Raw genomic sequence first — 23,890 nt, forward strand, 5'->3', positions numbered from 1 at the left:
GTTCAGCAGTTCGGTTCGCGTATGTATACGTAGCATAACATCGTATTAACAACGTGCTACGTTTCTGAAATAATAATAACATTATTTAAATGAGATGTATATTACTGTTTTTGAAATAAATCTCCTCTAGGGCGCTGTACAAATATACGTATGTATTTTGTATTGCTCTTTCTCATTTGTTGTTATTGTTTCTAGATACGGAGAGTAGTTTTGGTAAAGCTTTTTGAAGTCGGTTATGGTAAAAGCCCGTCGATAAAAATAAGATTATAAATGCAGCGCAAGTTGTAATTTGCTTGGCAGCGCAGCGCACTCTGATGTCTGCGGCGTCTTCTTTCACACGAATTTACGTCGACGGAGTTCAGGATTGATTGTTGTCCAGATCAGTGATGTACTGTATAATTATGCCGACGCCAGCGGGCCTACTATGCTCATAGATTGATCACAAGACAGAACGGTTTTTCTCTGCACTGGAATGTATTGCGGTGCGTATCAACAAGGCATGTCATAACAAAACATTGAGAGCAATTCAATTAAACTCGTGTATAACACGGACACGGAATGTGTTAAAAATAACATTATGATAGAACTTGCGCTTAGGATTCTGGCAAGTACCTTGTAGGCAGTGGCGGCTCGTGACTTTTCAGTACGATACAGAGCTAAGTTTGAAAAATTCAACATTACTGATGTTGTTTAGTCCAAAACGATTATTTATTTTTTATCGTACAATTTTTTGTATTAAGATTTCTGGAAATTTTAGTTTGGCTGTGCGCCGCACGGATTTAATGGAAATCTTCATACAAAAAACCGATTAAAAAAACATGTTTTCGAGTACAACAACATCAATAATGCCTTTTTTGTAATTAGCACTCTAATACACACAGTAGTCACGCACCGCCACTGCTTTTATGTAACTATAAACATACTTCAAAGGAATGTTGGTAAACTGGAGATATTACCTAATAAGAATCTCCTGATTTCTCACGATAAAATGGCAAAGTTGAGGGTGGAGGGCCATCGCAAAAAAATCCAATTAGATGTTCCGCAAAAACCTCCGTAAATAAGATACCCCGCATCTCCCGAGATATAAAAGTTTAAAGTGAAAATAAATTCTTTATTCAGCCACGTGAAGCGCACGATCGTAAAAAATATGTATTATTAAACTGTATCTAATAAAGGTATCTACTTAACTGAGAATGAACCCGCCTAGACAAATTTGAAACAAGATTTAAGTTACGATAGCAGAATAAGTAGTTGTAGTCAGTTGGAAACAAATTGAAAACTCTAATCCAATAAAGCAGCTCTTCTACAATTCCCCGTCAGGCGCTGCAAGACATTTTTAAATTTAAGTGTCTATAAATTAATTCGGCGTTTTTCCACAGCGGAAATGCAGTGGTTCCGATACAGCCGTCCCTAGAAATGGATTCTTTTCTGTTCGGTTAAGTTTGTAATTATAGAATGACAGTCGGTAGGGAGGGATCGCATGCCACGCTTAATTAGTCACTATGCGGGCGCTCGCGTGGACCGACCAAACAGTCAACTCACTAAACCAAATATTTGAACAATTGGTAACCCTTATTAGGCGTTTTCCATTAAAATACTTTAGTATGATCCTACCACTGAGAACTCTGTTGTATCTTCTCTTTCTGATGATACCTTACATGCGTCGTCTTCGTAGAAAAAAGTACAATGAATCTTTCAGCGGTTTTCAAAGAACGACACACCGAGTTAACAAAAGGTAATATTATCACGTTAAGGCGTAACTGTTGTAATGTATCCATTCAGATGTTTTCCTGCTATTACATGGGCTGTTTAGGTGCTTAGCCATGTTTGCCAGAACTGTTGCTATTGGGGAAATAAGAACGCAGGGAATCCGGATATCTATTTTGTGGAGCTCGAGTGCTCAAATATTAATGAACCGGCTTAAATGGGATGTAATTAAGAGGGAGCGAAGATTACGTCCAAACGCGGTTTGGTATTAGAGTTAAAATATTTCGGCTTGGTTTAAAAATATCTTTGTTCGTTGACAAAGGGTAAAACAAAATCAACTGTCCCTCTAACCAATATTTTAAGGAAGATCCTTTTGTCAACGGTAAGTTGAGGGTACCTAATTGATGTGCGTTATTTATTATGAAGGTACCTATATCGCAAACTAGTTGAAATTATGCTTAGGTTGCTAAAATGTAGAGAATGATGAAATGAAAAACATTGATACAAACGAATCCCGTTGTTCGGAGACAACGGTGTAAAGAAAGAATGAAAAAAAGAAAAGAGGGACGTTAGGAAGTACATAGCTATTTCGAGAAACAAATAATAAGCATAACCTTTTATAGAAAACCGATTTTAACGGGAACCTTCGTGCTGCACGACAACTAACAAATTGTAACTACTTCAGTAAACAAAATTAAATGATTTGACGACTGCCATACCATTACGAAGAAAGACAACAAAACCTTATGAAGTCGCAGATCTGATCCGATTGGTTCAAGCTAATTACCAAAATAGAAGACAACAATACAAATTCTGTTAACAAGCTGAGAAGTCGAAATTCGTGGAAAGCGATGTCGAAATGATTACGCGTGGAACATCTTCCTCGGCAGTCAGCAGTCAAGCATGACACCGGAACACACAATCTCACAACTTACGATGTATCACAGAATAGTCCCGCCATTGGACGACTTTTTAGATCAGCTTCACCGGCAACACAAATATTTAATTTGTTGGACGGCGTCTCACCGTGCGCGCGATATGAATTAATTTGTAGAAAGGAAACTTTGCATAGTGTCGAAGAAAAGTTTGAATGACTTCCAAGTATGCACAGAACTTTAAATTGAGCGGATAGCCTTAGAAACTTTTGATGGAAAACTTGAGGTTTTGCAGTTGAAATGCTCGCATAGCTCTAGCGTAGTCGTCAAAAATAGTACTGTACAGTCCTGAAATTGTTACAACAAATTTTGTTGTAAAACTCGATCGGACTAAAAAGTTCAATAAAAATTTGTAATACTACCCCAAATTCACTTTGTTCTAAAAACCTAATCAATATATGTATACTAAAAATTTGGATAACAACATTTTATGCGTACATTTCAAAACTTAAATTACAGATTGTTGTAAATATTCGCACAATAAACGTAACCTATCTGACAGACATGTTATTAGAAACAATTAATAATATACTTTTTTTTTTGACGGATAAATATACTTAGCCACACCATACACAATTAAAATTACACAACTTTCAGGGGAGAGTTAAAGTTATAAATCTAAGCTTTCTTTGTACTGAAAATGCATATATTTTTTTTAGTTTCACACGATTTCAATAATAGCGTTGTGATAGTTGATGCGTTAACTGATCGACCAAACAATCAGAAATATTAAAATTTGTCACAATAAATGTAAACATCATTAATCTTTACAATTTACAGTGAATCATCATTATACGCATTTATTTTACGCCACCGGAAAGGCGTTTAAAACAGACAATTACACGACTTTACAAAAAGAGAGATATCCGGTTTTTGTATCGACAATATAAACGATATTGTCTTGTGATTGTGTTTACTGAATGCGTTAATCGGAAGTTGATGTATTATCTAGTGGCATTATCATTTCCCTAGAAAACATAATCCATCATATCCTTCACGGTAGTTGTTGTAGTAATACAGACACAGAAGTAGTAATACAGACACAAGACAATGCGAAATATATTCGTGATAAATGTTCCGTTACATTGTAAACAGCGATAGAGTAGGTTTACCGAAACCTACTATATTTTTCTCATTATCAATTATATGACTCAGTGACAACTTTAAAACATAAATAATGCGTCTATGTATATTTATGTTATGTAAATGGTGGTAGGGGAAATACATTTCAACAAAGTTTCAATTTTAAAAATTCCAGTTTATTTGTAGATTACTTCATAGTCTCCATCTTCTATCTTCGTTTCACCTATTCTTGTACTTCATTTTACTTAATTAACTTTTCTTAATGTTTGTAATATTTATATTTTTTGTAATAACTGCATCAACTGTAAAGCGCCCCTGAGGTGATATCTCACAAAAGCGGCGCTTTACAAATTGTCAAATAAATAATAATAATAAATAATTACTTTATTCAGTCTGCATATCTTGTCACATTATTGAAATTTAAACTTTATACGACTAAACTATGAATTATAATAATATATAAATAAAATAAACTTTTTTTGTCTTTATTGTTATCAAGTCTAATTTGTAAAACTGGGCTTTAATTTCAAGGTAAATAAAAAGAAATTAACAATTTTGCGTTAGAGTTAAGAATTCAGTCATCGATATAAAACACAATAATATGGCAACAAATATACAAACGTAAATCACACTCATAATGTTGCCAAATGTCTACACGCTTGTGTTAGACTGCACGGTTAATATGGTCAATAATTTATTCAATTGATAATATAAACAGGCACTTTGTGAAGTTATCAAACGATTGTGAAAGTCATTGAACACATACACGAGAATATTGTTGTTTTAAACAAGTATGAGAGATGTGTTATTTCATATAAAGATTTAGTTGCATTTATTGTTATAATTACCGGCTGTTGATTCACTTCAGTGTTACATTTGTGGTAAGCCGTAAGCACTGCAGTGTTATGGAAGCTCCGAAGCTTCCGACGTGTTTTAGAAAACGGAATACCGTAACTAGTTACGAGTGGTAGCTCGCTGTGGTCTCTAACGCAGGAACATTACGACCATTTCACTTTAACACTCAACATATCACAACATTATTGATCATATTTGATACAACTTAAGTAGAACTGGAGAAAAACCGGTATTTAATATTTATCACTGAAGCTGCGAGCTTCCTAACTCCTAACAGATATATCCCGGACCACTGTTAGTCTGTTACAGTGACGGCCGTCATTTCGTAGGGGGGCGCTTTGAGAGTAAAATGGTAAAATCTTACAAGGCGGAAGAGGAAAAAAGTGTGCGTCCCTTTCTCGCGTTCCCGGAATGCGGCGCGCGGGTCGCAGGAGCAAGGGGGATGATGTTCAGTGTTGTGGATGCAGGAGAGAGCGCACGTGAGCGCCGCTACATGTATTGCAGGGGTCAGCAATCGTTTTCACAAACTTTATGTAAGGGACGAAATGGTAAATATGTTTGGCTCTGCAGGCTTATGGGAAGATATGACGACATGTATGTAGGTTGACCTACTTAAATAACAATGAAAAATAAAGTTTTCTGAAAAAAAATGTTGTTGTTGCAAAAATAAGTCTCATTGAGATGTACCTACTTATGTTCAAAGCTAAAGACCAGAAAGCTCACGAAGAAGAATAATAATCAGAATGAACTTTTTTTAAATGTAATATGAATACCAACTGTTCCGAACCGTCTGGAGCCAGAGAGACTATGTCATCCTCAATTGTGTCGTGAGGCTGAATGTAGTAAGGAGGGGAAGAGAAGGAAAGGGGATAAGTACCTGGCTATTCAGATTTGTTCACTAAACACGGCCAAAGCCATTTTATGAAAAGTTTCAATTCTCAATGGTGGTCTTACACCAGGGCGATACTGAGAGTATCTTCCACTCTGGGATGTGCTGCAAATATACAATATATTATTTTAAAATAGTAATTTCACAAATTAATTTATTTGCATACGCTGGAATTTTAACCTGCGACCTCCAGCTTGATAGTCGATAGCCTATAGATATACATCTGATATTATTTCCCGTACTTGGGTTAGAGATCTCTACCATCGTTAAAATTGATAGCAAAGATCATCGTAGAAATGTATTGTATATTTGTACAGCGCCCTTGAAGTGAGTTTGAAGTCATCCAAATATTATTATTAAATATTCATGATGTGTTAATGTTATCCTGTAGTGAGATTTAACGTTTAAATGAATTCTTTATCCACGGGCCGAAATTGACCCGCGGGTCATAGTTTTCTAATACCTGACACATTGTGTGGATTGTACGACTACAATAATACGTGCGAGTAAGGGTGTGTGTCAGTGCGTGTAAGGGTTTGTCTGTGTGCGTTGGGGATACCTTGCTAGTTTGGTAGTCCCCGTTAAATCAAGTAGGATATGATTTTTTATATTTAACAAGATACCCAAAAAAACACTTGAAACAGGATATTTTTAAAGAAGGAGCGAAGAATTGGTGAGAGCGGATAAGTATAGGTTAGGTGTTCCCTTTAGAGCACGCGTTGCGAAGATAATTCCTGTCTCTATTCGGAGAATGCGTAAACTTGGACTATTTACAGATATAACGGGACAGTTGGAAGTTGGAAAGAGATGCGGGAACGATTATAATTTATAAAATTGTGTTACGAAAACTTTATTGCCTGATTTTATTGAATAAATTACTAAAAAAGTGGTGGTGGGTATTTTATTATTGTGTACTAGCTGACGTGTACCTGGCGTTCCTGGGATTCATCCTTAGGAGATCATCGTTAAATTTTCTGTAGGCCTTTTTAAGATATACAATTCCGTGGTACATTATTTTGATGTATTTCATAAGGTTTAGCCAGCGGTAGGAATTTAAGCGCCCGAAAATATTTTTTTACGATTTGATTGCAAAACGTCGACTTTTCTTAACTTTCTATAAATAAAGTATGCATAGCCTTCCGGAAGAAATTTTCTGAATGATAGAAAAAACCCTATCAAGATAAGCTATCCTAAGCGCACAAACAGACAGACGCGGAAAGCGACTTTATTTTATACTATTTAGAGAAGTAGAATCATTTTAAAAAGATTCTTGCTTATGTAGTGGCGTATTATATTAATTAAAAAAATGATTCACTTTTAGTTAATCAGTCATTGTCGTTAGTTATAGCAACTTTATAATATCTGAAGTATGTTTATTTTTTTATGTGAATACCGCACAAGAGTCTGCTCCCAACCGTCTGGGGCCAGTGAGACTATGGCACTCCCAACTGGGGTATGTTGTGAGGCTGAAGGTAGTGGGGAGGGGAATGAAATAGGGTAGAGGAAGGTGGGGAAGTACCAGGCTATTCAGATCTGGTCATCGAAAGCCATTTCAAGCAAAGTTGCACTTCTGAATGGGGTGGTCTTACACTAAGGCGAGACTGAGAGTAACTTCCACCCTTGAACGTGACGCAAGTATACTACATTTATTGTAAATTAATAAATTGTGAAATAACACAAATTTGATTTGAACCCACGACCTTCGGATTGCTAGTCGAGAACCTTTCTCCACCACTTTTCGTCAATAATTTCCGAAAATTTAGCATAGAAAATTAATCTTAGCTAAGTTTTGGAGAATTTTGCGAAAGCTGAGGTAAAAATTCTTCAAAATAAAAAAAAAACTGAATCAAATTTAAAGCCTAATTAGTAAAAATTGTTTTATTTTTGGAATGAATCTCAAACACGCATCCACCAAAAGTACTTTCCGCGGGGCTGATTAGTAATTACCCAGCTTTGATGTTCGCTACAAAGCTTTTCTATCTGGCTGGTTTAATTTATTTCACAGCGAAATAATTAATTAACGAGTACCCACGAGAGTTTCTTTTTGGTAAATCATGCGCCATAAAATGATGTAATTTTATTTATTATTTCGGCTAAACCAATCGAGCGATTGGTGTCCTATATATTTATAACCATTCCTCAAATAACGGAACTAAGATCCATAACAAGTCCAAAAGAATCCAGTTCTAAACTACCTTGTTCTAAAAGTTACCTTTTTGAGTTGTCATACCCTTAAATTAAATAAAACATTCCAGAGAGAAAGTTCAATCATATCCAATTTTCCAATTATTTCCTAAATTATGTATCTAAATTTCGCTAATAAACAATTAGTTAACTATCCCGCAGCCAAGTGGGGGAGTAGGTAGTACCCAAAATTACTATCCTCCTTATATTAGCTTAAACACTTGACATATCGTTTTAGTATTACAAAAGTACATAATAAATACATAAGTTACCATTAATAATTGACTGAATAATTTGGATTTCTATAGTTTAAGAAAAAATGCATGGGGTCGTCGGAAGACCCACTTGGTTACAGACGCTTTGTTTGGCATCTTGGCCTGTTAAGAGTTAATGTTAATTAAGTGTTAATCTTAAGTGATCTACCAGGTAAGTATAGTACTGTTTATTATCTCTATAATTAGTTAGTAACATAACATATATCATTGTAGAAATGTATTATATATTTGTACATCGCTCTTCAGGTAATTTTGAAACTTTAATTTACAACCACTTGATGAAAGAATTAAAATTATTAAACAAACAATTAATATTAATCAAACTTTTCGAAAAAGACTGCTAGAATTTAACTTTTAAAATTATTAACGAAATTATAGAAAGGCTTGATTTACTGAGCATACTTATTCTTATAATCTTCAACATACCAACTAAAACTACTCGATATAAATTTATTTTTAATTGCAATCACAATATCAGGAGTCATTAGATACGCGCTTATACCTCGATTGCATAGCATTAAGTTTAAAGTTAATATATATTTTAGAAATAAATTAAGTAGGTATTTAAATGGAATTGGAGTGGATTTTAAAGAGTAAGTACCAGAGTAAACCTCGATTCTCGACGAAGTCATTCCACTCAAACGAGTGGTTCGACCCACTAAGTGTGTACCTTCGACGAGACTCGAGAATAAGAATGTCGACCAATGTATGTGATTTCGACGGCGATTGCGAGCGGCCTGAATCCGAGAATCGATACCCAGATAGAAGAATTATATTCGACAGGACTTCGAACTAAGGACGGGTTGTTTCGGAAAACTTGAACAATTCTTCAAATTTCAAAGTTAATTTTCAAGTTCTGTGAAAGATATTTTTAAGTTCTATTTCAGTTCTATCAAGCAACTAGCCTATAATGATATAAAAACAGAATTTGAACAGGACTTTCACAGAACCCGTAAATGAACGTTGAAATTTGATGAATTGTTCAAATTCTCCGAAACAACCCGTCCTAAGAATAATATAAGATTTAAAACTATTTTTTTTTTTTAATTCTCTGCCATTACGGAGAATGAAGCAATTGGGATTATTACACTTTCGTACAGAATTTGAGTACATGAAAGTGTGCTTAGTACTCAACAGAAAATACGTAGAAACGTGACTGTACCATTTTGAAAGAAAATTTAAAAAAAAGATAATTTACATAAAGTTCAGTGTTTTCGACTCCTAGGTCTCAAAGAACTTCGATATTTTAAACACTTTAATTAATTTCACCCAATTAAAGAAAATCGACCTTCAGTCACACCAGACACCCCAACAGCACACTTCTGTCGGTTTATATATTCCGTGTTATTGGTGATTGTATTGCACGGGTTTAATGTTATTTACATATTTGTTATTTGCAATTCCGCTTCATGTCTCCATTCTTCTTACGTTTCCATAACGGAATTGCATCGCTTTCGGAGAATCATGGCTTTGCTTTGAGAACGTTTAATTCTAGTTTTGTCAAAGGCCAAAAGTTAAATAGGAGAGTCAATGCACTTTGTGCGAACGCTTCCCAAGCGGCACGACCATGCGCTTATTTCATATTTAAGTATTTAGGGTATCTATCTATCATGTCAAAACAATTTGACACGTTCCGGCGCCGCGAGCTTTCTCAGAAACTCGTTCCCGGTATCATTGAAGCTTTGAATCCGCAACACCCAGAAAATCATTATGGAGCCGACATTCTTCAAATTAATTTTAACCTTTTTAGGCTTGCGAGGTTTCTTACCACGAAACTGATTCGGCCGAGGGAATGTTTTCGCTTGACAACAAAGGCGAACGAATATCTCGCGATCTCGGAGGTTTAAGTAGGAAGGGATCGCGTTGATAACTCATTTTGCGAGGGTCAAAAGTGTGTTTTATGGTCTTTTGTACTTGGTGGCGAGTGTCGCACGCCTGGTCTCTGGGCACTGATATTATCTCCCGGGGGAATGTTGAACCTTTCTTATTCAGGAAAATTGAAAGGATTTTAATAAAACTTCCTTGACACAAATAAGGGATACATTTATTTCTTATCAAGGGTAGTCAGCGATAATAGAAATCACACAATTGTAGTATATATTGTAATATTTTCCCTTTTTTCCGGAAGTAAATTTTATTAAATCAATTTGTAATTTAAAATAAAAATAGCGTACTTGCAGGCAAGTTCCAGAGTGGTAGATACTTAAGCGAAATTCACCATTCAGAATCGAAATTTTGCTTCAAATTGTTTTAACCATGTTTTTTTTAACAATACATTAATAAGGATTGTGTAATAGCATAGATAAGAATGTAACTATTTCAAATAGAACAAATAAATAAATACATATATTGGTAATGCCATTGTGTCACTGGCTCCAGACTGTTGGGAGCAGTTGGACCTCTTGTGCGGTACTCACATAAAATAATACTACTTTTTCAGTTATACTGACTCTTGTATATCTTCCCAAGGAATCTTCGACTTCGCCGTTTATCCATTCTCTCGTCGCCTTCATCCATTCCCTTTAAACGTGTAAACAAACTATCAGGGCCCACCTATCTCAATAATCTTCAAAACGGCCTGGTATAATTTAAAATTTTCCCGATTTAATAAATAATTACACAATATTTCGGAGAGTCCATGCCTCTCAACAACCTAGCGCCGCCTAACCCAGTAACCCAAAACAATAAACCAAACAAAACCAAGTGGGTTAGGGTTCGAGTCTCGACCTGATTCTTAAAACAACAGATTGCCAACGCCTGGCGCGAGGAAGAAGGAGGTGCCCAATGCCCACGCTGCACACAGTGAATAAGACCAGAGAGAGCATATAACAGAGAGAATAGAGTAGAAAACAGAAACTAGCGAGGAGAGTGCAGAGAACGGAGCGAAGAGGAGAGACATAAGGCAATGGCGTTGGATGCGGCAGGGCTGGCCCTATGAAGTGCGCTCCGGGCGCCGATTTGTTAAGGCACCAAGGCGCTGACAATATCTAACATCTTACAGTCCTAACACATCGCCCTTGATTATTATTTTCATAAAAAACAGCGCTACACAAATTTACAAATCATCGGAATATTATCGATTACAGTGTTCGTCTTCCTAGGCGTATTGGTATTCAAAGTGAATCAAAGTGCCGGTACAAGGGGAATCAAAATTTTTCTCGCGCTAGGCGCCATTTCGATCAGGGCCCTGGGTTGCGGGCAGAAGACAACTGCGCTAACATGTCGTGTATTTTTGGACACCGTTTCCCATCGGCGGCATGTGAACCATGATGGCGTTATATCTGCTATTTCTGTAGGTGCCATCTCTTGGACCCTCGGACTAAGCAGCTGGAGAAATTTCAGAGTGTTAAAAATATCATCATCGAAATTAGAATATGTTCGTTATAGCGATAATTTTGAACATTTTTTAAAAGTAAATGTAAATGATTTTTAAAGCAATTAGATACTATTTGGCGAAATTATGGCTAGGAGATGGATAATGCATGACGCTTAGTTTGCGAAACTTCTGGGGTTGATTATTCATGAAAATAAAGTCTTCTTCTGGAAAACCAAATTAAAACAAATGAAAATTTTCATATTTTCATCCGAATACAAACGTACATTCATTCTCTACTAAACTTACATTTTAGATATTTTATGAAGTAGGGTTTTTTTATTAAATTTATTTATTTCATAGAAAAAAAACAGAATATATTATATATCATTAGTAAGTTAGTAACAATGACATTGTTGAAATAATATTGTTACAATAATAGAGAAGTTTCTAATAGAAGAAAAAGTAAATATGTATATAAGAGTGTTATATAGAAATAGCATAATATAATATTTTAAATTGTGCATAACATGCCTCACTAGGCGAACCTGTATTGAGGCAAAAATTTTAGTTAAGTTTTTCGCGAATTTTGTCTATGGTTTACTTATAAATGTTAATATAAATGTTCCTATACAGCAATACATTATTGTTTGCATATAAACAATACAAATACAGAAAGTTTTAGCACAATACATACTATAAATAATAATGTTAATTCGATAAAGCTCACAATACACATTTTCCACAAAATGTAAAAAAAAAATTGTTAAATAAAAAATTGGTATATCGGAATAAACATGTTTTTTAGATTTTTAATACATGAATAATCACACCCAGGTGTATACCGATACCAGCGTCCAACACGGCGTTTGTACATAATGTTTTATTATGTCGAAATTTCTAACAAAGGATTATCCCCGTTAAATTATTGTGATTTTAACAGAAACAGTCCAAAGCCAATATGATTACTTGAATGATAAAGAAAAATATATTGGGACTGTCAACAGTTTTGCAATTGGCAGACGAGCGTTGAAGTTTTGTTGTTATGGGGTTGAAAGTTGAAACTCGTACTCGGAGTTTAAGAATAGTATTTCGTAATGTAGTGTTGGTTGTTCGCCAACCGATACTTATGTCAATATTTATGATTACTTTAATGAAAAATATGTTACAGAACTTCCTTCTTCAGACACTAATAACGAGAATATAATAATAACATAAAAAAGACAATGTACAAAATATGTAGACTATGCTATGTACTCGTACGTATAGAATCCTCACACTGCAATAACTTAAAACTAACTAACTAACTAACCATCACGCCGTTTCCTCGCAGGTGTAGGCAGAGAGGACTTACCGCAAAACAACTCGGTCTTGGCACACACTCCTTGCCTCATTCACATTCATACATCGTCTCATACATACTCTTCTATTATTCTGACTCTTGACATGGCCCGACTCAAGTATCTAATTCACTTGGTCGACTACTTCTATGTTATATGTTTGCATCTACACCTCAAGAAATGTTTTTAAAATTTTAATATTTTTTTTATTATTAAATTTTTTATCACTGACAACACGGGCAAAACCAAAAGCATGTCCAGATATATTTATTGTGAAATATATATATTTGTACACCGCCCTCGAGGTGATTTATGTAGTACTCAGTTATTGGTAGGTATTTATTATTTATGCCATGCATAAAAAACCTTGTCCCTTTAACATTAGTGTATCATTAAAAATGTTATAGTATATCTACCTACCTTATATCTACTTACATATTTATTATGTGTTGAAAATGCAAAAATGCAAAACTACAAACACATTAGTTTTGACTTACGGCAGTGTAGAAGCGGGTGCGGTACAAATAATAAATATTATGTAATGTACAGACCAACTACCAGGAACATGACGAATGGCAGTTATAGATATACTATTGTTCTCAGTTGTTTCTTTCACGTTTAGCGTTCCATTTCCCACAACACGAAAGCCTAATGTAAATATCTTCAGGATTCACAATAATCCACATCAGGCGACGTCATTTCTCGAGCTATTTCCTTGTTATTGTAGCGACGACATTGATATATACGATTCGAGGGTCTGTTTAGCGAATGGCTCGTTTCCCTAATCGACGGTCTTGCGAGGGCCTTTTAAATGGCCCAATGGATAGCTGTCTGTAGCTTTCCGGTCTATCCGCTCCGGTATCCACACACTTCCCGGTGATGGATGATGATGACAATGGTAAAAAGACCAATCAGCCAAATGTATTGAGCAGTTATAACATATTTCATCTTGTCCCATTTGCCCGGCGCGCTTAATCAAAAGACCCATTTTGACTTGAAAATGTGGCAAGCAATAAGCAAGATGGAATAACTAACTAACAACTTGTACGTATTAATATATCGCACCCCCACAACCGCACTGCCATAAGTCAAAAAACGGATTTTTGTATGTGTATTTTAATACATTAGCTCCAATATGTCGTCTTTGGGGATGTTGTGTGGAGGGTCTTTTTAGAGAAATGAAGTTCTAGGAAGGAAAAATGTATGAGGGGTGGGTAGGAATCATCTCTCCATCCGTCAGGAAAGTCCGGCTGGAGAGGTAAAAAGCTCTCCCTCAACCAGTTTTTCAAGCAAACCTAACCCATTGAACCCGGGCATCCCTGCTAAGTGACCAAACGTAGCGAACCACTTGGTATTTACCTATGGCATGGGTGTTGTTTAGGTATCCAATAAATGGTTCCCGGGGCGGCAGTACCCATACCCGCCTCCCAAATTAGGAAAGTACTACATTCGATCAATCCTGTATCCATTTCCAACTAAAAATGTCACTACAGACGTTAACACCGATTTTACAATTAAAAAAACATTCAAGATAATTTATTTTATATCAAATCAGCTAAGCTATTTGGTAAAGCGCCGTTTTTGTGCAAAATCACCTCAAGGGCGCTGTAAAAATAAATAATACATTCCTACAATGATCTATGTTATAACTAACTATAGATTAGTGACACTATTATCAATTTATGTCTAACAGATTGCATCCGCCGCTTCGTCGATCACCAATACAAAGCTATATGTACAATGCATTTGGTTGATGAACGTTGTGCTAGAATGTACACATGTTATTATTTTATTTATATATATTTTAGAGGCAGATAATATACAGTACCATACTTACCTGGTAGGTCACTTGTTAATAACCAACTGATCTAATTATATTAAAAATCTGCAAATAACCTTCAATTTGATTTAATTGACCTATTTGTGAAAACTGTTCCATGCTAACTCAACACAGTGACTATTCAAAACACCTTTAAAAAGTTATATAAAGTCATTAAAAAAGATGAAAAAAAATAAATTTTAACCTAACCTAACCTAACCTACTTAACCCAGTTAATAAAGTTTTTTTTTCATCACTTTCCACGACTTTATATAACTTTTTTTAAATGTGATGAATTATCATTTTGATGATTTATCCGGTCTCATGTGAAAACTACCCATATGAGTAAAAGCATCAACCATCATTTCCATAATGAAAATAAACATTGCCTCTGCAATGCTAAATCTAACCGTCAGAACAAACTAAAATAATTTAAAAAAACTAAAACTATTACTATTTCTATTACAAAAGTATTTTTCTGAATATATCAACACAAATACGACGTAGTATAGAAGCTAAGAAAGTGCCAAATTTTCATTTTTCTTTATGCAATTTTTGGGTTAGAGCACTCTTACGCTGTTGGGAGCATATTATAGTATTTTATATTTATATGCGTAGTGAAGATGCAAAACGTCTAAAGTCAACTATGAAAGTAAGTCATATGTTGACATACGGCAGTGTAACTGCGGGAGCGCGACACACAGCATACATTGGTACATTTAATTCAGACAACGCACATATTTTAAATCTGAAAAGCATGCGTCAAAGGCTATATTTGTGACATAACTCATGTGATATCATTTTAACTACGCGTTAATAGGACAGCTTCACTCAAAGGATATTATTATAATTATTTTTAAAACGTCCATTCCCATTTTTGACAGAGCAGGGGGTCTCATTGGTCCAGTAGGTCTTTTCTCTATGCAAATCAGTCAAATAAAAATCATAAGGTACAAAATGCAGTCGAATTCATTTTTTAATGTTTTTGCTGGTATCTAGGAACAGGGCATTGGCCTGGTATATCAGTTGATTTTAAGTTCGGCTTAATTGTCAAGCTTAGCACGGCTGGAGCATAATCCGTGTATAGGTTGGAAGCTGTTTTTTTGGCGGGTGTAATTTACGAGTTGATTTTTGAAGTTCTCCACTTCAATCGGCATGGTACAATATGCGAGGATATTTATTTTACACAGTATTTGTTTTGCTGGAGTCAATGCACTATTCACGAAATTATGACAAACAAACCGAAAACGTGCAGAAACACGGTCCTGGCGTTGAAATATTCCTCTTATAATACCTTACCAGACTATTTGTCTATTTTAGATTGATTATCAATTAATAACATCAACATCCCTCATCGACCGATGAATATAACAGTTCATATTGATACAAGTATGCAATTTACGTATATTTAGATAAGATGCAAGTACGTAATTAATTATGTAAGCGTCATATTTGACTATTTATTTACTGTTCTGGTGTTTAATTCGTAGAACTCCATTTAATTTTTTTAAATAAATTTAAAATAAATCAAATTTAATAATGTTATAATAAATATTAAGTTCTGCAAGTATTTCTGTTATTTTTACAGTTTTTTAATGTGACAGCTGTTTCGGCTTTTGAGGCCATTATCAAACTGTCATATTTGACATTTGTTACTACTAGCGCTTCGGTGTCTAAAAAGGGAACTATTCTGCGGCTTACCAAGGCTTAAGCGGCCGATTTAGCCCGCTTAAGTTTGATCGAGGAATGTCGCACATAGCGAGGATACGGACTGGCAGATATATCGGGTCATAATATCATTATTGTGCTGTATCTACGCCTACCTAACGCCATGTGGGAAGAAACGGAAGTACGGCGAATTCTTTCCTTAAAAGACTGCTTTGCCAATTCAGGTCGTCGACAATACCGTTTCTATCTCACTGAAATTAAATACCACTTTATTATGAACTATATTTTTAACTCGAAAATTTTAGGTCAAGTGACGTATATCAACAAAATATGAAATAGGGTTTTCTTGTCTTAATAAACACAAATTTGTTTATTTGGGAAAAAATAGCTGTATCCAAATGGTGGACAGACATCGAACAACAAAATCTATTGTTGCACGACAGCACAGACATTCCTACATCCTTGATCCTATATCTTTTGATACTCTCGGAAAATTTCAGCCCCAGAAGTATAGATACTTGGGAGTAAGCAGTTTCATTTAAAATGCAAAAATGTGAAATAAAACCTGAAATTTTATAGTTTTACTGTCCTGCTGTTCTACTGGGTAGAAAAATAGATTTAATGAATGAAAAAAAATTACAATACTTAATTTGATTAACATCTGAAGAGGTTTTTGTGTAAACTTTGAAATGATTCTTGATGGAAATGGCTTATACAATGCTACCCACATCACAATTTTGTAACCAACGATGATCGGGTTAACACGCTTTCCAGACATTTTGATTTTTGGGCATATTAGGTACCACATATTCGAATCTACTCAATTCTTTGTCAATGGGTGCCAAAGTACCAGTATGTCCAACTTATCGAATAGCATAGAAAGCACGTTACAATGAAGCAGCGAGATAGGCGATATCAGGCCTTTAGACGCTTCCTGGCACGGATTCTACCATTAATAATTATCTACATTTATTTTTCCTCCGCTGGAACAACTTGGCAATCAAACGTCAATTACGCCATTAATTACCAGCTTCATTCATTTCGTAATGCCGCATTGATTAACGGGACGCATTGTTATTGTCCATATTGCAAAGCAATCACGACCAGTAGTAAGTAGCACTATACTACGTACAATAGTAATAGGCAACACGACACGAAGTGTCGAGACGGTACATACATTGATGTAGTCTTATTTAGTCAATGGGTACATAGCATCAAAACTAACTAAATACGAAATACTCCTTAGAGCTCGTTTCATCTGTGGCCACTACTGTAAGATTGGTCTTTATCAAAATTTGTACTTTGATTAGGTTGGGCTCTCATTTTGGAATCAATCTTGTTCATTATTTAGATGTCTTTAGAATAGTGTTTTGAATGGTTTGAAAATATCGGAGTTTTTTTGTTAGTCAGAAAACTTTTCCAAAATCAGTGTTTACGTTGACATCTTTTTACTCTTGAGAATGCGGGTCGATCACAGACATAGGAATTAATAGACGAGAAGATAAAGGCGAGGGGTAAAATCAACTGTTGAAGAACGAAGGGAGTGAAGATGACTGTGATTCGTCAATAAGTCAATCTGACAGTAAATAGGCATCTCGCATTATAATATCACCATTTACTTCTTAAAAGTAAAATCTGCTTTGAATGAATAGACATTTTTACATGGGAGCGCAAATTACTCGCCACGTTATGAACAAATTTGCGAAGTCCAAATTCGGCAAAGTAAGGCAGCTTCTATATTCAGAGTCGTAGTTAGTTTCAGAGTATTTAGTTAAGACACTTTTATAAATGTTCATAATTTACTTCCCAGCAACCAACCAGCTTTGTGTTTCGCGTCCAGACGTTTCTCGATGTGATAGTAACAACTGATTCATATTATACGATGTGAATATGCTTAAAATAAAATAAAATAATGCTTATATATGGAATGTAATACGACAATTGGGTTTATTCTCTTTTTTCGCATCTATTTTTACCAGTTTTCATAGTACAAGTAAACATTTTGCCGTGTTATTTCGTAAAATGAACCGATGATGCCTCGACCATAGTTCGCACAAGAATGATGACGTTTCGTTTTCAAATATCACTTGAGGCCGTACGCGAGCCCAGCCGGCTCAATGGAACCGGTATGGGGAGTGGGGATAATATGCTTTTAATCACTTAGGGCAGGTCTACCTAATATTCATATGTCTATGGGGTCGATGATTTTTTGCACAAATAGGTATATGATTTGATCACTGATCACATCTCCTCCGCGGTCGAGGGGTAAGACTCTCGACTAGCAAGCTGAAGGTCACGGGTTCACCAGCATGCCCAAGTATTGATTAATTTGTGTTATTTTACTATTTACTGATATAAAATAAAGTAAAGTATATTTGCTGCACGTTACAGAGTAGAAGTTGATCTCAGTATCGCCCTGGTGTAAGACCACCATTCAGAATTGAAACGTTGCTTGAAATGGCTTTGGCCATGTTTGGCGACCAAATCTGAATAGCCAGGTACCGTATACGTAATATAATTTCATCCTTACTCAAAGAAATATTCTAATATGATATAAGAAACATAAATTTTTAGCAATTTTTGTTTTAAATTTGAAGAGATCTTCATAATCATTATTGGTTATATTATTTGCTCTTGTCTTGTGTGAAAATGATCTTTTTTTATTACATTCAATCAACGTAATGTATGTCATTTATACACTCGAACTATATCTATTCAACTATCTACTTCATTCTTGGATATAAGTCATAATATAGATATTAATAATACTGACAGGAAAATAATCTATATTAACTTATTATATAGGTTTGGTAAACATAAAAAAACGCTGATACCTAAAATTTTTCTTTCACTCTAGGTACCAATAATTGTACGAACATATTCGTAAGATGGATTGCCTGTCCTCAGGTTATAATAAATATATATAATTAACTAAAGTTTTTAATGTACGGACAACGTAGAAGCTTAATTAAGTATCGTTCACCCTAATTATTATTGAAAAATTGACCACATAAAACTGTCCGTGTTTAGTAATGGCATCTGAACTTTAATGTAACTCTTTCCCCAATCTGTATCAGTTTGTTACCCACGCTAGATCGACAATGGTGGTCCACAAAATAGATTGTAAGTCCGAACATAATACAGTTACTTACATCAAAAAGGTTAACAGAAAACTGTTGAAGCGAGTTTGTTTAAAAGTACTTGCGGTGTAGTAGTGTTACGATAAAGATAAACGGATAAAACATGACGAAATTATTATAAGTGTAGTGAAGGCACCACCCACGACTGTTTACGCCTCTTTGAAGCAGAACGGACGTGATATTAAATAGTAGACGAGAGATGCGTGCAATGTGGGTTAGATGAAAGGTAGAGAAACACAACTGCACTGATGACTTTTATTCTGATTTTGCAATGTTCCAAGATAATGTTTGACTTTGGAAAAACGAACTTGAATATATATGTTATTACTATCATCTATTACTCTCATAAATAATACAGGGTTTTGCAATAAGAGGTGTTATTTTGAATAGCCCGCTATTTCGGTAGATGTTACTTTTGAAGCTGTCATTTTTTGACATTTGACAAGTAGAAACTACGCTATTAATAAAAATGGAACGATAAACGCTTCAACAACGCATTGAAATTATTAAAATTCACTTGAGTGAATCAAATGCAAATCATCTTGAGTGATGAGGCCCATTTCCACCTCGGTGGCTTCGTCAACAAGCAAAATTGTCGCATCTGGGGCTCGGAAAACCCAAGAGTTAATGTTGAAAAGCCTCTCTATCCTCAACGTGTGAGTGTTTGGTGCGGTTTATGGTCCGGCGGAGTCATTGAACCTTACATTTTCGAAGATGAGGCTGGAGAAACAGTTACGGTGAATGGATTGCGCTATCGAGAGATTATTAATGATTTTTTATGGCCGGAATTGGATGGTATTGATCTGGACAACGTTTACTTTCAACGAGACAGCGCTACGTGCCACACAAGCAACGAAACCATTGATCTTTTACACTTGAATATCAAAATAACACCTCTTATTGGAAAACCCTGTACAAAAATTAAAAAAAATCTTTTCTTTTGAGAAGAAACATAATATAAAATTCTTTGAGCTGGGTTAACAATTCATTGTTTAGTTTGAAAAATGTTGAATAAATTGGACTTAGGTAGATGTTGTGAAAAATGATAATGATATCTACATATATGTACCTATATGAGTTTCCTGAATTAAATGAATATAATAAACACAAAGAGCCTGGTAATGTTCACCGCTTGTACTAGTAGTAAATTAATGCTTAACTAAAATACAGTTTATAAAATTACCTTGATATCGATCCTGTGTTTTTATTCATTCGAAATTAACTTTTCTTGGTGAACAGAAAATAGAGGAAAATAATGGTGGGTGAATAAATATGAATTATTTTCTGACATCAGTTTACTGTCAGTGAGGAATTATGCAATTATTGACTGTGCGTAAGCAAAGTTCTGTTTTAACTCTGCCGTTTGGCGTTTCATCTACTTGTAAACTAAGTTTAAAAGTTCCGCTTCGTTTCAATATGGCGGCTGTTTTATGGTTTTGTAAAGATTATTTTTATGGAATCGTCGTGTTTATTTGGACTTTCTTATTCATATATTTTTCAATATTATGGTACGTACCTGCACGAAGAAATATTGAAAAATAATTGTCATTGAGATAGTGATGTTTGGACAAATTGTAAAACTCCTTATTTGAATTTAAGAAAATGTTTCACAATATTGGTATACAATCTACCTAAACAAATCTTAAGATTTCAGAGGAAACTTTGATTTTGATTTATACATACTTTTTTAGATGCGAGGTTTGCTGTTTACGGAACTGCTAGTTATTTGGTTTGGTTAGTGAAGTGAGGATAAAATTGCCCAAATTGCAGTTCATAAATAAATTGATATGGACTATTATTGTAATGTACGTAGACGGTATATATAGGTCTAACAAATTATGATAGACAGCCGGCGAATGACAGAAGGATGTGGAACGCTCGTGTCAGTGTTCAGAATCGTAATAATACTAAGGGAATAAGTGTGCGGTATGATTTTTACTCTCCCAAGCTATCTGTTGGGAAATGATACTGTAGGGAAGAACATTATATATAACATTATCTTTGACGATCGGATTTAGAAGCAATCGAAAATATGTCAACTAAGGCATTCTAACTAACTAACTAACTAACTAACCATCACGCCGTTTCTCATACATACTCTTCTATTATTCTGACTCTTGACATGGCCCGACTCGATTATCTGATTCACTTGATCATGCCATGTCTTCCTCGGGCGTCCCCGACTTCTGCTACCATTCGAATTTGCATCATATATCCTCCTTACACTCCTATCTTCGCTCATTCGCTCTACATGTCCAAACCATCTAAGCGTCCCTTTCTTAATCTTACTCATTACGCTTACATCAGCCTTGCACTCTTTGCGAATCTCCACATTCCTCACACGATCAAACATGGTTTTACCACACATACGCCTCAGGGATCTCATTTCAACAGCATTCAATCTACTTTCATCCTTTCTTTGCCAGTTCCATGCCTCACTTCCATACATCAAGGTAGGTACCAGCACTCCGTTGTGGACTGCTAACTTCGCTTCTTTGGACAATTTTTTGTTAGCGCCAACGGCGTTCAGTCCTCCATTAATGGAGTTACCTGCATTTACCCTTCTTTCAATATCTCTGTCAGCCTTCCCATCTCTCGTAAACATACTTCTTAAATATACAAACTCATCCACCTGCTCCAAGTATTCCTCATTCACATTCTGTTTCTCTCAAAATCATAACAGACCTGTCGCCTGATGATGATTCTCAGTTAGTTCTTAAAGTGAAAGGTACACGGAGAAAAATGATTCTTGTTAATTAGTTAATCTCTTAAAATTATTGGTAATCCGATTAAAAACGGATTCGCATGTCGTTTCCTGATAAATTTTTAGTAAATTCCAATACGGTAATTAATTACACGTGTTCATGCACCTGCGTTTGCCTTGATATGTACAGTGACAAAATGTGGAAAAATTAGGATTTTTATGCGTGACATTAACATCGTGATAATGCGTTCGTATTTTACTAAAAGTTTATAAAGAAACCTATCAATTCATTCGTTAAGGCCTGAAATCCCGTTTTTGACCAGACTACGAATAGAATCACCCTTGAGGTAATGTTTCATTAAAACGGAGCAACGTAAATCAGAAGGGAAGATCAGGTGGGACTTAGTCAAATCTGACCACCAAACATAACAAAATGAGTGTGATTTTTGTGAACGGCTTATTGATTGCATGTGTTAGTCTCTCAACAAAGCGCAGACAATGCTAAATACGTTCATATAATCTATCTAAATAAATTAATAAAAACCGTAATAATTAAAAAAAAAATATTTGCAATTCGATGGGTCTTCGAACCCGCAATCTTTTTGCCAGAGTCAAGGATCTCGTCGGGGTAAAGAACTAATGCGAAATCTTTCCTAAACTGGACAAGGGTAAATACGATTACTAATTTGAATGTCAAGCCACGCCCTGCGGGTACAAAGTGTTCAATTGTGGAATGAGATAAGAATGAAGTTGAACAATAAGGGACACAAAAGATCTAGCTAATCTTTATAAATAAAAGACAATGTCCGTGTGTGTGACTGATTTCGCTGAAAATTTTAGAGTGTGTTCTTATATTTGTCAGGAGAGTTTAAAGACTAACAAGAATGGTAGAAAATGTTGGAGGCGCCCGAAGAATACTAAATGCATTATCTATGCACTAGAATGAGATATGGTGTCGAATTAATAATAAAAATAATAATCAGAGTTTATTCCAGAATTAGAGTCGAAATAATGTAGAGGAATACATGGCACGTTCAAGTGACACTAACACTAAAATTCTAGTTTTCAGGAACATTAGAATTGACAACCTCAAAACTTTACTCCAAATCATTCGTAACCCCGAGCAACCTAATGAACACGGCTACCGATATTACTGTAAATCATTTGAATCTAATTGATGTTCTTTCAAAGTTCCCGATCACACCCATTAATTAAGTTAACTGTCCCAATCAGTTTTTTTCGGGTTAATTTCACGTTCCATTTCGTACTCAAGTATCCCTCATCCCTTCGAGGATTCTTCGAGCCAAATTAAGTATTATGTACCTCCATACCTTCTCATATTATATCCCACGAGGTTAATGGTGAAAATACTCACATTCAGGTTTGCCTTTGACATAAAAGTAATCACGTTACCAATGTTCGTAATTCATGAGGTGCCATCGTAATAAAAATAATAATAATAATAACATGGCATTTATATAGCGCAGTTTTGTGTAATTTCACTTCAAGTGCGCTTAACTACTCGTATAACAAACTTTAAAAAAATGGTAATTCAGTATTAATGGTTCTTAAAATTATTCCTGCAGTGTTCCTTACCCAATACAGATCTAATATTATAACACTAAATACACTGTTTATACAAAATTATGACAAAACTTCGAATAACAATAACAGCAGGACAGGACAAAACACGAATATTAAAACTAAAACATAACATAAAACAGGAGGCAGTTTGTGCTCAGAAATGAGAATTTTCTGAGCAGACACTTTAAAAAGGTACAATAAGGAGACAACCGAAACCAAACAATTACCGGAAGTTTTAGAATATGGCTTATTGTAAAATATTGAAAAGAAGTTAAAATTTATAAATGGTAAGATTTTTTAAATAATTTTGTTTTTAAAGCCCGTTTAAATTCAGCCAAATTCTGGAGATTAGTAAGAGCTGAGGGAAGTCTATTCCAGATGAGAGGGCCTGTTA

The 23,890-nt window shown here is 35.0% G+C and overlaps 1 protein-coding gene across 5 annotated transcripts in view; it reads right to left on the reverse strand.

The window, feature by feature from the left end:
* Positions 1 to 23,890, reverse strand: part of LOC149412267 (uncharacterized) — a 284,347-nt gene that overhangs the window by 27,097 nt on the left and 233,360 nt on the right. The window contains exon 1 of one of the 5 annotated variants that reach the window (XM_089645795.1): positions 4,574 to 4,715. The exons of the other annotated variants lie outside the window; for them this stretch is intronic. The gene's annotated coding sequence lies outside the window, so the exon portion shown is untranslated. Of the gene's footprint in view, positions 1 to 4,573; positions 4,716 to 23,890 lie in introns of those variants that run through there. 5 annotated transcript variants of the gene reach the window in all.

The sequence above is a fragment of the Hesperophylax consimilis genome, chromosome 23 (assembly GCF_061612785.1).
Source record: "Hesperophylax consimilis isolate HC1 chromosome 23, BYU_Hcon_1.0, whole genome shotgun sequence".
NCBI lineage: Eukaryota > Metazoa > Arthropoda > Insecta > Trichoptera > Limnephilidae > Hesperophylax > Hesperophylax consimilis.